Here is a 10,822-nt window from a genome sequence, read left to right as displayed (position 1 = left end):
ACAACAGTCCAAGCTGTCCTGATATCTGGTGGCCAGTACTCATTTGTGCTGATGAACTATGGGGAAATAGCCTACACAACACGTTCTGTACAGGTTGGTACCATTTAAAATATAATACAGTAAAAACATATATTTTAAATTTTTGTGGCCATCTCTTACTTTAAGTGAAATGCATGCATATATAAATACAATATAACCATGCAATTATTTTTAACAATGTGACTTGTCATTTTCTGGCTGGATATGACACAGTCCAGTCTACTCACCATTTTTCCATCCCTGGATCATTCTCACAAAATGCAACAGGAGAGTTCTCAAATTTCCGTCTCAGCAGCAATGTCAATGTGCCCGGTCGCTGGGCCTTCAGGACGGACCGTGGATCAAGAGGCTGTACTTTCAATGGTAAGGCCTGAACACAATAGTCAGCTGCAGAAATGTAGTTATCAAAATTCTCTGAAAACTCCATGAAAGAGTATTGTTATACAGTGAACAATAATCTTCTTCTCAGTCCCTTCATTTTTAGTGTCTCTCTGTGAAAATAATAACAGAAAATTAATTCAAAACCTTAAAAATTAAGACTGCTTGAGTAGTAAAAATGTTTTCAAGTGGAAGTGAAAACATTTAAAGTAGTTGTTTTTCTGTTGTTTCAAAGGTTTACCCGTGCAGCGTGGTGATTCCTTCTGGAGTGACAGTACCTGTGCACAGAAGTGCACCTGTACCTCAGCAGGCCTGCAGTGCCGCAACCAGCCGTGCTCCTTTTCTGCCAGCAAACTTCCTTCCAGTTCTCCTGTCAGACAGTGCCAAGAGGAACCTGCACCATAAGTGGTGATCCCCATTACTACACCTTTGATGACACAGTGTTTCACTTTCAAGGCACTTGCACCTATGTTCTCTCTGAGCAATGTAACAGTGGACTGCCCTACTACAGAGTAGAGGGCAAAAATGAGCACAGAGGCAGTACTCGAGTCTCTTGGACACGACTGGTGAAAGTGCATGTCTACAATGACACAATTGAGCTTGTCAAAGGACGTCGTGGTGAGGCGAAGATATGGAATAAGAATCAAGTTTGTACTTACGGTGATATGTGTTTGTGACATGCATGTTTTACTCTTTCTGTATGCTGGTGTTTTTACAGGTTAATGGGAACTTTGCATCCACTCCATTCTCCCTTAGCAATGGCACCGTGCAAGTTTATCAGTCTGGTTTTTCTGTGGTCGTCAGCACTGACTTTGGCTTAATGGTGTCTTATGATGCATATAGTTATGTCCAAATCAGCGTGCCCTACACTTACCAGAATGCAACATGCGGTCTTTGTGGAAACTTCAACAATCAACCTCAAGATGACTTTCGCACACGCCAGGGCGAGCTTGTGAGCTCTGATGTGGTTTTTGCTGACAGCTGGCAAGCATCTGGGGATGATGACCCTGATTGTGGGCCACAGTGTGCAGGTCTGGCCTGTGCTGGCTGCACTGCAGAACAGACAGCATTGTACAGCAACACTGACCACTGTGGTATCCTCAGCAGTAGTTCTGGACCTTTTGCTGCTTGCCATCAACAACTTCCTCCACAGTCCTTTGTGGACAGTTGTGTGTATGATCTGTGTGTAGGAGGAGGGTACCAACCTATTCTCTGTCAAGCCTTAAGTGTGTACGCAAGTCAGTGTCAACAAAATGGTATTCAGCTGCAAAGCTGGAGGAGACCCGGCTTTTGTGGTATGTTAATCACTTTATTTAAATTATTTCAAAATATTATTTTATTAAAATGCCACTGATGTAAAGATCGATGTTGTTCTCTTATTCCTAGAAATCCCATGTCCAGCCAACAGCCACTTTGAGTCTGAAGGTACAGGATGTCCAGCTATCCCAACTCCACCCACAACTGTCCTCTCCCTGTGCAGGAAAGCTGCATCTGTGATTCAGGCTACATCCTCAGTGGTGGGGTCTGCGTCCCTCATGCTGAGTGTGGCTGCAGCTTTGAGGGCCGTTACTACCGCTCTGGACAAACTGTAATACTAGACGAAAACTGTGGGAGGCGTTGTACCTGCAGTTATGGCTCCATGACTTGCCAGCCTCATGGTTGTGGGTCATTTGAATCATGCAGGGTGGAGGATGGAGAAAGAGGATGCAGACCAAATAGCTATGAAACATTCTGGATCAGGGGCCCAGGGTCATATCAGACATTTGATGGACTGACATACCAATATCCTGGAGCGTGTCGACTGACCCTTGCCAAAGTTATGGGACTGTCCAGTCACCCAAACTTCACGGTGACAGCAGAAAAAGTGCCAAGAGACCAGCAAGACTTTTCCAATGTGCTAAAGTTTGAGGCAGAGGGTCACAGGTTTCTGTTGAGATGGAAATAAACGGCAAAGTTCAGGTAAATGACAGAAATACAATTAAACAAAATAAACCCCACAAAGACTTGCTTAGAGAAAGAATGAGTGGGAAACAAATCAGGAATGACCTGATCAGATAGAGTTGTACATAAGTACCATTAATAACTCTGTAAAGTAGAAAATAATGATTTACTTAAAAATACTTTGGAGATAGGGTGCTATAATATTGAATTATTAAGTAGAGATCAGTCTGTAATTATTTGAACATTATTCTTCATTGTTGTTTTCACTGTAATAACTGAATGTTACTCCAGAAAATATGAACTAGGAAAGGCTACCTTTCAATACTCTCCTTTACCTTTTCATTTTTGTTTCTTTTCCCCTCAGGATGAATTCCTTGTTTTACAGTATCCCATATGGAAAAGATATATATAAATCCTATAAAGTTTGTATCTGTCTTGTGTGAAACTTGTATGAAAAGCATAAAAGTGTGAAAATAGATATAAGATCCCTTGAAAAATTATATAAATGAAACTTGTATGTTTTTGATACTTACTAAAACAATATATGAAAGTAATGAGAAAGTGGCCACTTTCATGAGTAAATCATATAAGCCTTATATGATTGACTATATGAAGTAGGCCACATCTTATGCAAGTCTTTTATAAGTTTTTACTATTTCTTTTCCATATGGGATACTAAAGTTAATAATAGTAAAATTTGATTTTACTTTTATTTTCATTTCGTAGAATGTTATTAATTAACTGTTTTGTTTTACTGATATACTGCTTCTGCCCATCATATCACAAATACACAAATACATCAAATGTTAATGGTGCATCATGGTGGTGCGTTGATTAGCATTGTTACCTCACAGCAAGAAGGTCCTGAGTTGCATTCCAGCCCCCAGTTGACCCTGACAAGGATAAGCAGGAGAGAATGGGTGCATGGGTTAATTACAGTGGTGTATAACGAAGCAGTTAAAACAAATAGCACTTTAAAGCATAATTAATGAAAACAGTCAATATGTAAGATAAACAGAAGAGGACAGGGAGGCTGTTGCAGTTTTGAAACTCCATTAAGGAGAACCAGTTAGCTCTAAGAGTCAATCTGGAAAATGTTCCAAATAAAAATGATCTAATATGGTATCTCCCAACTGGTTCTTTGGTAAATAATCGTTATCCACAATAAATACCAAGATTAGGACTTACTGTGGAAATACAGATGAGCACTTCATTTTTATCAGCAAACTCATGATTCATTCTTTATTTGTTATGTAGTACCTAATATGGTCCTTACTTGAAAGTATTATTATTATAACTATTTAAATATCTTTTAGGTTGACGGTCAGCTGATCAGGCTGCCTTTCAGCACTCCATCCAACCAAATCCAACTCTTCCACAGCAGCATTTACAGTGTCATCATTCGCACTTCCTTTGGTGTAACTGTGCAGACGGTCTGGCCTCACTTTGTCCGTGTCACTGCTCCTGGTGTCTACAGTGGTTCACTGGGTGGACTCTGTGGTGACTACAATGGTCATCCACACAATGACTTCCGCACACCCAATGGTCAACAATTCTCAGGACTTTGGGGACAGTTGGCGAGATGGCTCTCTCTCTGCTCACTGCGTGGAAAGCATGAACCAAAATTCTACAACTAATTACAATTCTAGTGAGTACTGTGGCATTCTCAGCTCACCAGATGGGCCATTTGTACCCTGTTGGTCTGTGGTTGACCCAAGGCAGCAGGTGGATGTATGTGTGGAGATCACGAGGGGCTCTAGCGATCCAGCATCAACTCTGTGTGACGTCATACGAGATTATGCACTAATGTGTCAACAGAAGGGTGTTGCCTTAGGACAATGGAGAGATGCAACTGGCTGTGGTAAGAATTCAAGTATTTTTGAATTAATCCTAGACATGGTTTCCAAATGTGTAAAAATGTCTGTTTAAAATTATGTTTAAAAATTCTCAAGTGAGACACATGGAACAGTGAGTTTAACACGTTTATTCATTTGGGTGAATAAACTGACAAAATCTCTGCCGAGCCTTTTTATACTCTTTTCATTAATGTGAACCGGTCCACACTTATCCTGAGAAGATAAAAGTGACTTTCTCACACATTCTTTCAAAAAAACAGGTTCATTACATAGCATGCTAGAACATAATGCTAATAGTACTTGAATAACAGATAGCAAAGAGCACGACATAACATGTAATGAAATAGACAGACAGAGAGACAGAGAGAGCTCATCTAAACAGAGCCTTGCATAATTTTCTGAAAATTTTCTATCAAAAATTAACACGTTTGTTTTTTCCACAGCACTAACCTGCCCGTCAAACAACCATTATGAACTCTGTGGAACCTCTTGTCCTTCTGCTTGCCCCAGCCTCTCTTTCCCCTTCACCTGTGATACTGTGTGCCAGGAGGGTTGTCAGTGTAACAATGGTTTTATTCTCAATGGCGACCAGTGTGTTCCACCAACATCTTGTGGATGCTGTCATCAAGGACACTATCACGAAAGTGGTGAGCAGTTCTGGGATGGTGAAGAATGCCTGAGCTTGTGTACCTGTAACGGCACTACAGGGAACGTCCGCTGTACTCCCAACTCCTGTGGCCCCCAGGAGTCCTGCCGTGTGGTGGAGGGCGAGTTTGGCTGCCATCCCAACCCCCATGGCACCTTGCCAGTTTCAGTCACAGCAGGAGTTTTCGTGAATGTGTGGGGCTATCATCTGCACATGTCAAGATACAACAGGGGTATGGTAGAGGTGAGCGGAACTGTTTCTGAACAATTACTCATATTTTACATCTTCAAAAGCAAAATTTAAAGCCACAGACAGTTGCAGATGAACCTACCAAATGAGACAGACCTCTCCTTAATTGCAAGTATTGTTTTACAATGTTCAACGAGAAATTGCTATATAGGAATGTTAAAGATAAAGTAGTCTGGAAACAGTGATGCCATTACACATTTTTTTCACTAGAGAGCATGACTGTTTAACAGCACTTTGTACATGTATTTGTTATTACACCAACAACAAATAACTAACTGTTAAAGAGCCTTGTTAAATAGTCGTTGTGTTCTTTAGCATTGTATTGCAATCCTATTTAACTCTTTCATATCAATATTGAAAAAAGGCCAAATAAATACAGTATCTCTGAGGAACAAAAATAAATGTTCTTCTTTTTCCCAATTTTTTCTTCCCATGTCCTAGGTAAATGGAATAACACAAAATGTACCAATTTTCTTGAATGGGAGTCGAGTATCTATCTTTGCCAGTGGATTTCAAACAATTGTCAATACTGATTTTGGCTTAAGCGTCATGTACGATGGATGGAGTACAGTTTCTATCACTGTGCCTCCAAATTACAGGTATTTGCCATTCATCTTTGCTCAAAATCAGCTTGTGTTGCAATTACTCACACACTCACAGCTTTAAAAGAGTTCCTAGTTGTACACTACCACACTTTTATGATATAATTCCAATGTACAGGATTTTTCTTGGTTCAGAATAGTCTTTTGGGGTGTCCCATAAGATTGATAATCCTCCCTACAGTAAAACCAATGAGTTTGTTTTATCTTACTGTTCTCATCAAAAGGGGAAAAACATGCGGACTTTGTGGAAACTTCAATGGAAATTCAAATGATGACTTTTACACCCCATCTGGAGTAACAGTCGCATCTCCAGATGAGTTTGGGAGAGCCTGGAAGGTGATGGGCCCTTCAGTTTCTGCCATGAAGAGGTGGACCCGGCGCCATATTTCAATGACTGTGTGTTTGACGTGTGTGTGGCAGGAAATCGAGGCCATGACTTCCTTTGCAGGGCTCTTGAAACATATGTTAGAGCCTGTCAGTCCGCTAATGTTCGAATCTACCCTTGGAGACAAAACATCACCTGCAGTGAGTCAAACTGTCATTGTGTTGCTGATATAGTATGAAGTACAATTTAATCAGATAAGTTTTTTTTTTTTTTTGGATCTAAATTTATGATTACATTTATTTTTAACCATGTGGCATCCATCTTTTGTCTTCTTGTTTGTTCAGCTGTTGACTGTCCAGCCAACAGCCATTATGAGCTGTGTGGTACTGACTGTGGCCACACCTGTGCAAGCAGCAGTGATGCCACCTGTGAGCGGGCTTGCTCTGAGGGATGTTTCTGCGATGAAGGCTACCACAGGAGTGGAACCAGGTGTGTCCCAGTGGAACGCTGTGGCTGCCAGCATAATGGATTCTACTATAATGTAAGTTCTACAAAGGACCATAGAGCTATATAAAAGAAGGACATAGTTTCTTCATTTCAAGGATTTGAGCAGATAGTTAACAATGACAGCTCGACACCAATAAATTTATGGTGTACTTTGGCAAACACAAAAGTTTAATAATTTGACTGGTGGTTTGATCCCTCCAGTCTGCATGCCAAATATCCATGGGCAAGATGCTAACCCCAAGTTGCTCTCTGATGCATTCATCGGAGTATGAATGTGTGCGCAGATCAGATAGAAAGCACTTACCTATAAAGAGCACAGAATAAAAAGGGATTGAGTGAATAAGGCAAGTTTTGTGTGCTTTGAGTGATCAGAGTAGAAAAGTGCTAGATAAAAACCAGACCATTTACCATCAGCTTTGTGATCATTCGTCCTCTTTTTGTTACATTTTCTCACACAGGCTGGCGAGTCCTTCTGGACAGACGGTTGCTCACACAGATGTGAATGTCACACTCCCAATGACCTGCGATGTTCTGCTGCATCTTGTACTCCTGCACAGCAGTGCTCCATCAGAGACGGACAGCTGGGCTGTTACGATGCCATGTCCACCTGCACTGTGTGGGGGGATCCACACTACGTCACCTTTGATGGTGCATTGACTCATTTCCAGGGAACTTGCTCCTACATCATCACTGAGAGCACGAACCATGGCACTAACGAAACACAGTTTCAGGTGATAGCCACCAACAATCACTGTGGAAACAACCGTGTGTCATTTGTGTCTGCAGTGGACATATACCTCTCAAATCATCCAGAAAGTGTGCACATCAGGATTGGACCCAATAAAAGAGCAATGGTACATACTAAGGTTTCTACGTTTCTCTCATATCAGCCCCTGCATAGGAGGCACTTCCTCACTTCGCATGTCTCTTATAACTCTTGTTCTTCCAGGTAAATGGAGGAGAAGTGTCTCTTCCCACCACTGCAGGAACTTTAGCTGAGGTGGTAAGAGAAGGCAGCTACATAATCGTCGCTGCACTTGACCTGGTGGTCCAGTTTGATGGCCAGAGTAATTTGTTAGTAAGAATCGCCCAAAACCGTCAAAACAGAGTCACAGGTATGTGTGGAAACTTCAATGGCGACTCTGGGGATGACAAAGTCTCAGCTCGCCTCTGTCAGTGCGCCCCAGGGTGGCTGTGGCTACAATGTAGCTTGCCATCACCAGTGTGTGAATGTGTGTGTGAATGGGTGGATGACTGGTTGTGTAAAGCGCTTTGGGGTCCTTAGGGACTAGTAAAGCGCTATACAAATACAGGCCGTTTACCGTTTCCCAATGGCACACTGGCACAAAATGACTTCCTGTGTCTACGACCTCTGCCTCTACACTCCAGCCAATGGCATGCTGTGTTCCGCTGTCTCAGCCTATGAGAGAACCTGCTCTGTTCTGGGGCTAGTAATCCCTGACTGGCGCTCTGGTTTACTGTGTGGTAAGTTTGTGCTGGATAATTAAGTGATGCCTTTTGATAGAGCTTAACAGGTTTTTCTTTTATTGTATCCTTGTCCCTCTTCTTCTGCAGAGGAGTTAGACCCCTGTGAACAGCTGGACTGCACAGAGTACGAGTGGTGTGGTAAGAAGGATGGTGTCTATGGATGCTTCTGTGACGAACACCACTACCGAGGCAACAATGAAAGCTATGGTGAAGGAAGCTCCTATTTAATCCTTGTTTTATTTTTAGGTCATTGGCAATGGTACTGCAGTGCAGTTTGTACAAGAAAAATTGGATTTGTTAGTTATTTGTTTTCTTGTTCTTCTTTTAAAACTTGTATTAACAGACTCAACCATCACTTGTGCCAGTAGTTCAGGCACCATATCTCTGTCCCGTTGTCAGCTATTTGAGGCTGGGTTTCACTCTGATGCCCTCCATCTCCGAGATGAATCCTGCAATGGGACTCTTGAGGATGGACGACTGGTGTTCCACTTTGACAATGACAACCATCTGTGTGGGACAGCACTCAGGGTACAGTTACAAAACCAAAATATTATGGATTGTCACCATTATTGAACATATTCAACTTATACTATTGTGTCTTTTTAATTTTAGAGCAACGGATGAGAACACCGTCCAGGGTGTTGTGGATCCTCATGTGGGTCTAATCAGCCGCTAGAGGAGCATCAGTCTGCGTTTCTGCTGTGAATACCCTCTGAATCAGGCCCTGTCTATGGCTGTGGGCATCAACCCTGTAGAAAGGTGACAATATCAGCTCCTATGCATTATATACAATACTTTGTGAAGTTGTCATCTTTAGTAACAGTGTTGGGGTTGTTACAAAAAAACTAAAAAAAAAAAAAGTAAAAAAAAAGTAAAAATAAAAGTAACAACTCCACCATTTTTCTCCTCTGGCACACAAACTGAAATCAGCTAACTGGAGCACAGGATGAAATAAAAAAGAAGATGCAAAGCATGTTTTTCATTGTTTCTTTTTATCCGTCCATCTTGAAGATTTTTGCAAAACCTTTGTAACATTGTCAGATATCAATGTTACATGTTTTGATGTGCATGCTTGTTGTAAATATCTGGAGCTAGTACAGCATTCACAGCTAAATGCCACTATTCTCATCCTCAATAAAAGCACAACTTGCCATGCTGAAATAACACACTACATTCTAAACTCGTAGTTTACATCTGTAGAACTTGAAGTGAGCTGGATTCACTCTAAAATTGTTATTATTGAGAAGCTCTTAAGCTTAAACTTATTCACAATCATTTCATAATGAACTCATTTGTAGCATTATTGTGTTTTTTATAGCATCATTAGGAAGAAGATTGCAACCGGTCAAGGACATTACAGCATGAGAATGATCCCCTTCCGGGACCCTGGCTTCCGCTTACCCTTCACGAGTGACACAAACATAGAAATGGAAATAGATCAGAGGTTATATGTGGAGGTGCGAACAGAAGGAGTGGATCAAAGCCAGATCTCCACCGTTCTGGACTCCTGCTGGGCCACGCCAGTCAACATGCCAAACTACCCCGTCCGCTGGGATCTTATTACTGCAGAGTAGGAAAACTTTTGCAACATCACCTTGTCTTACCATACTTATTTAAAAACTTGAAAGAATCAGCCCCAGACAGACCTCTCCTCAGTTTCTCCACCAATTCTTCTCATAATGAATTCTGCTGCTTTGCTTTATAATCTGGGATATTTAAACATCTGCCTGTCTTCCAGGTGTCCCAATGAAGCCGATGGAACGGTAGAGCTGATTCAGAACGGCATCTCCACTGAGGCTCGATTCTCCTTCAGGATGTTCACTTTTACCAACTATTCATCCATTTACCTTCATTGCCAGGTCCACCTGTGTCTTTTGAGACACAACAATTGTACAGCTGTATGTACCAATATTTTTAATTCTTATTGTTTTTCATTCTTATCTTATAAATTAGAAACTGTTAAATTAGCAGCCTCTAAACATTTTTTTCCCCTCAGCTCTGTTACCCGGGTTACCACAGGAGAGTTCGGAGGGATGCATCTTTCCATGATACTTCATCCATGTCACTCGGACCGCTTGTTTCAAGGCCAGGAAGCAGAGGTACATTGAAGCTCTCATGTCTCTTCACCTTGTACTCTTATGGATGCCATAAAGTTTATGAACACAGTAAATGTAAACTTTGTTCTTCTCTTGCAGATCCAGTGATGCAATTAAGCAGTGGCCAAGGCCAGGTGACACCTCTGCTGGCCCTGCTAGCCAGTTTGATCCTAGCCAGCATGCTGGTAACCCTGCTGGTCAAACGGTTTGCTCCCAAAACTCTGGTCTAGAAATCGCCAAAACTCTGGAAAAATTATCCATATTTTTAAGATCATTTACTATTCAGTTACTTTTCAATTGTATTTTTATCTGAGTGGCCTTTCTCTTAGGGAGTGTTTCTGTACTTGTGGTAAGGTGTGTAGTAAGTTTGTTTTAAATCTAAATGGGATAAAATATGCAGGATGTTATAGTTTGAATCTTCTTGTTTTATTCACCGTCTGTTGATAAGATTAATCCTGGTTTCTTTGTGCAGATTTTTATCATTAAATCTATGTCATGTAGTCATATATAATGAAGGGCAAATCAAACCTGAAAAATAATCACCTTATAAATAATGACCAGACTTTAAAAGACTTTGTAAAGCAAATATCTGTTGCAATAATGAAGGTCAACATGAACATGAGGCACATCTGTGAACATATTTGCCTACTGTGCAATACATATGATATTCACTTCTGTTTGTGCTACCCTTTAAT

General features: G+C 41.2%; 1 pseudogene; it reads left to right on the top strand.

Annotated features, from left to right (window-relative positions):
- The first annotated feature begins 230 nt into the window (after positions 1-230).
- Positions 231-10,357, top strand: LOC100691342 (IgGFc-binding protein-like; annotated as a pseudogene).
- Positions 10,358-10,822: the final 465 nt, after the last annotated feature.

The sequence above is a fragment of the Oreochromis niloticus genome, linkage group LG8, assembly GCF_001858045.2.
Source record: "Oreochromis niloticus isolate F11D_XX linkage group LG8, O_niloticus_UMD_NMBU, whole genome shotgun sequence".
Classification (NCBI taxonomy): Eukaryota; Metazoa; Chordata; class Actinopteri; order Cichliformes; family Cichlidae; genus Oreochromis; species Oreochromis niloticus.
The sequence above is the reverse complement of the archived record's forward strand: the minus strand, read 5'-3'. Positions and strand labels throughout refer to the sequence as shown.